General features: G+C 31.9%; 1 protein-coding gene across 1 annotated transcript in view; it reads right to left on the reverse strand.

The window, feature by feature from the left end:
* PROS1 (protein S) overlaps window positions 1-7,363 on the reverse strand; it is a 67,157-nt gene that overhangs the window by 45,954 nt on the left and 13,840 nt on the right. The window lies entirely within an intron of this gene.

Raw genomic sequence — 7,363 nt, forward strand, 5'->3', positions numbered from 1 at the left:
GAACTTAAATAATTAATGTTATTCTTTGTGACAAACCACTATGTATGTACAAGTTTGTCCACCTTTTTTCAAAAATAATTAATATTAAAAATGTTTAATGTATTACTTTTTCTTATTTGGTAGTATAATATTTGTTTTATTATTTAAAAATATTTAATGGCAGCATTATACAGAATATCAAAAAAAAGAAGGCAAAGAAAAAATTGGTAAGTTTGGCTACACAAAAATTTTTAAATAGCTGAATAACAAAAATAACATAAAATTCAACATCAAGCAACATATTGGAGGAAAATATTTGTATCATATAGAATAGAAAAAAATTACATCCAGAAGTTATAAGCAGTTTTTGCAAATTAAAAAATAAATAAATAAGGATAAGCCAAAAACAAGAATCTGTGCAAAAAATTAAATTCAAAATAATTTAAATAGAATAAATAAAATATAAACAAAACAATATAAATAAAATCATATAAAGATCACTACATAAAAAATTATATGGGCAATAAACATATGAAAAGATGTTCAGCATAAATATTTTTGCCTATTAAATTTCCAAAAATAAAAGACTGATAATATCAAGTATTGATGAGGGTAAAAGGAAACAAGTATTCTTGTACATTGGCGGTAAAAATATAAATTGGTAAGCATTATTGAAAGGTAAATTGGTAGTATCTGAAAATTTAAAGCACATATACACTTCAACTCAAAAATTCTACTTCTAAGTTTGTTCTACAGATATGCACTTCTGCTGGATAAGGCAATGCATAGAATGTTTATTGAAAGATTGCAATATTTAAAAAGTAAAAACAACCTAATAACTATCAAGAAAGGAATGAAAAACTAAGCTACAAAATACATCTATATTGTGGAATAAAAAGCAGCTATTAAAAAGAAGGAAGATATTTTTGCTCTGAAGATCTCCAAGATATATTAAGTTAAAAAATGGAAACTGTGAACTGACACACCTATAATATCATCCTATGTATAATAGCCAAACTTGTAGAAATATAAATATTATGTGGACAAATACATAGAAAAGATGGAAAACACACTCAAACTACTAATTATAATGATAGTTCAAGGAAAGAATAGAGAGTATAAAGTTTTGGTTTTCTTATTTATTATAAGAACACAACATAGTTTTTTAATGAAAAAATTTCAAAGCACAAATAAAATCTACAAATAATTTTTTAAATCCAGATTTTAACCACAATTGGTTCTTTCATTAAGATGAGCAAGTAATACAAACAGCTAAATTTGTTTTTCTCTTATTTCTTTTACTACCTGGTAATTAATATGAAACAAATATTCAAAGTTGACAATAGAAGGAAGAGAAAAAAGCAAAAAGACTAATTAATCAACAACCACAAAAATTGTTATTTGAATAATTAAACATTTTTTAAGGGTTAAATAATGTTACTTTATTTCTCTTACTTTCCAAAACAGAAATTTAAATGTGATAACTAACTAAATAAGTGTTTGACTCTATCTCTTAACCATCTTTATCATTGCTCATTAAAATAAACATTAAATCAAGGCTGTGTTTAAAGGATGCTATCTGTTAGCATGCTATGTGCCAAGTGTATTACTGACTGATAAATGGCAGCCCTATAAACAATGAAAGTCTGACATGGGCAATTATCTCACTTATTTGAAGTAGTTTTAAGCATGCTACTTTATAATAAATACATCAAAAACTCAGCCCATCTGAACTTCAAAGCAAATATGTGAGTCTTTCTGGGGAAAATAATAACACTTTCTTTGAAAGATGAATACGCTGATCCAATAACAAAAATAATCAAGGTCAAACGCACTTAGGAAACAAACCATAAACATCATTCTTTAATTTCTCCCGTATAGAATATTGATATTTAAGAATATCTCTTACCTTCAAGGGCCCCTACTGCAGACACAGACCAAGTATAATAACACATATTATATTCATGTTTGTGAAAGGGGACATTTTCAACTGTCCGGGGAGAACCAAGGCATGGTTTAAAGGAATGCCCTCATAAGTTTATAAAATTAGAAGGAAACATAATTACTCCCATTATTTCAGAGATGATGAAACTCAGGTAAAGAGTATGCAAAATATTTGCCTTACGTTATAAAGCTAATAAATAGCAAAAGTATGACTTAGATCACAGACATCTCAATGCTCATACCTGTGACCATCCATTACTATTTGATGCTTCTCAGAAAACGGGCGTAAGTTTCTGAGTTGACTGATGAGAGGAACAGTAAAAAGGAAAATTGTTACGCCTCTGACCTAAAAGATAATGAAGCTAACAATAAAAAATAAATATTATCTAAATTTGAATGTTTGTTTTATTTTATCCAGGTTTAACCAATAATGCTTCAAATTGGCATGGTATTTAATAATTTTCAAAGTATATGTTAGTTATTTCATTTGATCCTCATAAATAATGAAATAAACTAAAGGATAAAATTATCACCCTATTTTTCCTATTAAAGATATTGGAGTAGAAAGAGGTTACATGATTTGCCCACGGTCATAGAGCTAGGAAGTAGTGCTAATGGGACAGGAATATAAATATACCTATCATCTTCTTAGTCTACTGCTCTTTCTTCTGTGTGGTTTATCACTCAAATGCCCACAATGTTCTCAATTAAAAAAAAAAAGAAATTATGTGGTTGTGGAGTAGACAAGTTTGACATCTTAAATAAGACATTTATTGTCCTTTATAAAATAAACCCATCTATCTAACAGAGTGGGCTTTTGAAAGAGTCTACTATTCCTTTGAAAGAGTCTACTATGTCAAAAAGATATAAACAAGACATCACAGATCCAACTAAGAACTACAGAACTGTAGGATGAGACAAATATGTGGTTAGAAGTGATTTTAACAGTTGACTCAAAGTCTGTCTGCCCCAAATCATCCACTTTACTGGCCTGCAGGAATGTCTAGAAAGTTCCATTATTTATCATCATAATAGCCATGGCACATAAGCAGATAAATGATGTTTTTGCATTATCTCCTTTAATACTAATCACAACTGTTCCAAGTCAATAGTAAATTTCCCATTTTATACATGAACTAAAACTCCAGGAAGTTGAGTTTAATTTTACCAAGTTCACACAGCTGAGAACAGAGCCAACCAAGCCTGACTCCAAAATCTGTTCTCTTTTTGCATTACCACATTCTCTCTCTAATCATTTGTTGCACTTCTTTAGAGTGAAGTTTTTCAAGAAAGTCCTTGCTAAAATCCAACTATGTTGCTTGAAAAGTGTTACATTCAGATTCAAAATTTTAGGTTATAATGTTTAGTTATGAATCTTTCAAGATTAGAGGAATGACTGAATCTGCTTGTTTTTTAACTTGTCTAAGCCATCCCTTCTTCAGAATAGTGACCATATCAGGTTGAACAATTATCAGTAACATAACTATTATTCAAACACTAACTGGAATTCTCTTTTGAAACTGTCTTCACAGCCTTCACATGTTTCCTTCAATATTTTCTGTGGGAGCAAATCTTTGGGGGTTTTTTTCAGCATAAGTTTGATTGCTTTATTTCCAAAAAAGTCATTTATTGCTACTGGTACTTCACTTACACACCCCTGCTTACAGGCAAATTCCTCCATTGTCGAATTCAGTTTGACTTTGGTCAAAGGGAGGTCCTTCCTGCGGCCCCTTTTCCCAATCTATTGTCCTGCTCTGTTGCGGGGTGGCAAGTCAGGATCACAGATCTGCAAGTTGCCTCAAACTGATCAGTCAGGTGAAGATAAGGTAGCAAATGAAGGAGGTCCAAGCTTTAGGATAGCTCATCCTCTGAATCTCTTCCATTCTGCTCTCTTGTCCTTTGCGAAGATGTCCCTCCAAAAGCTCACTTATTTTTAGTTTTGCTTTCTCTCTCTCCTTTCCCCAGTCCCTTCTTATCTAGCATCCCAAGAATGAAAAACTATCCCTAAAAGAATGTGTCTAAGAAGAGAATCTTTAGCTAGCATTTGGGTTAGCAGAGTGTTTGAATCTTTGTTTCTGCTTCAGTGTGGGATGGGGTCAGAGAAAATGGCTTTCAAAATACAAATAAAACAACTAGATAATATTTTGAGAGATATATAATTGTTGTTTCATATGTCTCAATTATTGAAATGGCATGTTTTCCTTAATCAAAGCCTGAAAAAAATAGAATTATATTAATACATAAAAACTATAAGTTAATAATGATAGTAAAACATATATTATAAATTTTATTTTAAATTTTCACATATTAATTAACTATAAAATATTTCATTTTATACAGGAGATTTCTTATTGAAGAGAGATATTAAAAAAGGTGAAGAAAAATCCAAAGACAGATTTTTAATTAGGCATTCATTAGCCTATATAATTACTATGAATTTTCAAAAAAGCATGCATTAGCCTTCAGAAAGAAATGCTGTCTGTATGCATGCTATATCTAAATTATTTTTTTGTTTCTTTTAAAGAAAGCTATTACCCTTGCTTTTCTGTAAATTTCACATTTTGTTTCATATTGAGGCCTACATTGCTGAATAACTGATTCTTCTCATATTATCATGTTAAGGGTTAGGAAAATGTTAGAGAAATATTCTCCCAAGGTGAATTATGCCTCTGTCCTTCAGGAGTGAGCAGGCTGACTTTAAGAAAGTCAAAAATCCAAAGGGATTAGTCTAGATAAGGATTTAAATCCAAGAAAGAAAAAGAGGAAAGAATCTGTGAATTATATAGTGCACATATAAAGGTGAGTTCTAAAACATTTGGATAAGAAGAGCCGAGGGCTGACATTTATTTAGAGATAGGAAAGCCATTGGTGGCATTAAAAAAAAACTGTGACCATTGACCCCCATCGATAAATGAATAGGAAAACAAACCTGAACTGTTTAGCCACAATAAAGTGAAATGGACCTCTCCTTACTCTAAGATTTAATTATAACTCTAATTTATAGCCCTTAGTCTAGGGGGAAAAAAAGAATAAATCAAACACTCTGCCATTGTCTCTGTACGATTAAAACCTTCAATTTAGCCATAGACAGAGAAAGCAGTCCATTTAATTATTCTTTCCAAAACAAGAAACACTTTTACCCAAGACAGGACAGGCAGCCTATTACCCAGAAAAAAATTACATTGACCATCTTTTACTTGACTTGTTTGTTCTCAAGTCGAGAACTTGTTTGTTGAGATGGAATATAATAATTACTATATTCCATCACAGTTCAGAATTTGGCAAGGTATGAAGAGAAATTTTCTATAGCCCTCTCTTTTCTTCTCTTGATTACATTGCCAACTGGCTATACTTCCTGAATCTGCAGCAGGAGGTCTCTTTTATGACGTGCAACAAAATATTCACGCAATCAGCTCTCCTTGTCTTTTTTGTCTCCTAAACACTAGGACATTAAAATACCATCTGATTTTGACGTCATGTACCAAGAGTTTACAGCACGGGAAATGTTTTGTTTTTTGTTCTATTTGACCTATTTTTTTAGGATGGCATCAATTAATACTATTAGTTCACTGGACTGTGTCTGTATTTATGTTTGGAAAAGCAACAGGCAAACTGTTCCTGGACATTTTTAAAGGCAACAATAAAAGAGCTGGCCTAATTTTATAATATCCCACTTCTGCAATATCTCCCAGAGCTCCCCAATAAGGAAATCTGAAGTATGCTTAGAGGCTTGAAAAAAGACTCTAAATCTCAATGGCTTCCTTTTTGACTCATGTCGTTATTTATTTTTTAAAAAGTGCTGATGTGAAAATGAGATAATTTGGAATATTTATATGTCATCAAGTAGGGTTTATAATTCAATACAATTTTTGCCAGCCTCTCAGAATTCCTGGTTGACATTCTAAAAGGCTATAAGACATAGTCTAAATAACAATGGACTAAAATTATAATTTATTAAGAAAAGGAGAGAAAATTACTGGTATAAGGTGTCAGGGAAAAGAAAGAAAACAAAACAAGTAATAAGAAAAGGTACACTTAACATATAGAAACTCAGGCCTCCTTGAAAAAATAAATAACCACAAAGTACAAAATCTACTTGTCCCCTTCCGTAGTAATGAAAATAATATATAAAAAAAGCATTTGTGTTCTACTTGAGAAGTCATTATGGACTGAATTTTTATGTCTTCTCCAAATTCATATGTGGAAGCCATATCCCCAGCGTCACTGTATTTGGAGATGGGACTGTAAGGAATTAATTAAGATTAAATGAAGTCATATGGGTGGGGCCCTGATCCCATTGGAATAGTGCCCTTATATGAGACACTAGCAAGTTCTTCCCTCCCTCTCCATGTATGCACACACACACAGGAATGGCCATGTGAGGACACAGCTTCAAGGCAGCATCTGCAGCCAGGAAGAAAGCACTCACTATAAACTGAATTTGCCAGAATCTTGATATTGGACTGTGAGAAAATAAATTTCTGTTGTTTAAGCCATGTAGTCTGTGGTATTTTGTTATATCAGTCCAAGCAGACTAGTACATAAGGGAATGAGGTTAGTGACAATTTCTAGCTGCTCTTTAAAAACATGGGAAGTTGTGTTAATATTAATGATGTCAAAACCATCAACAAAACAAGACAACTGACTGAATGGGAAAAGATATTCGCTTATGATAAATCTGATAAGTGGTTAATATCCAAAACTATATAAAGAACTTATGCAACTCAACAACAAAAAAAACCAATCCAATTAAAAAATAGGCAGAAGACCTGAACAGATATTTCTCCAAAGAGAAAATGCAGATGGCCAATAGATATATGAAAAGATGCTCAAGGGCACTAATCATCAGAGAAATACAAATTAAAACCACAATGAGATTTGACCTCACACCTGTCAGAATGGCTATCATCAATAAATCAAAGAACAAGTGTTGGCTAGGATGTGGAGAAAAGGGAACTTTTATACATTGCTGGTGGGATTGCAAACTGGTACAGCCACTATGGAAAACAGTCTGGAGGTTTCTCAAAAAATTAAAAATGGATATACCTTTTGACCCATCAATTGCACTTCTGGGTATTTATCCAAATAAAACCAAAATAATAATTTGTAAAGATCTATGCACCCTAATATTCATGGCAGCACAATTTACAATAGCCAAGATATGGCAGCAAACTAAATGTCCATCAACAGACGACTGGATAAAGAAGTTATAGTTCATATATACAATGGAATACTACTCAGCCATTAAAAAAAATGAAATCCTACCATTTGCAATGACATGGATGGACCTAGAGGTTATTATGCTGAATGAAATGAAAGTCAGACAGAGAAAGATAAATACCGTAAGATTTCACTTATATGCAAAATCTAAGGGACAAACTAATCAAAAACAGACTCACAAATATAGAGGACAATCTGGTGATGGTCAGAGGGGAAATGG

Source organism: Pteropus alecto, unplaced genomic scaffold, assembly GCF_000325575.1.
Source record: "Pteropus alecto unplaced genomic scaffold, ASM32557v1 scaffold239, whole genome shotgun sequence".
NCBI lineage: Eukaryota > Metazoa > Chordata > Mammalia > Chiroptera > Pteropodidae > Pteropus > Pteropus alecto.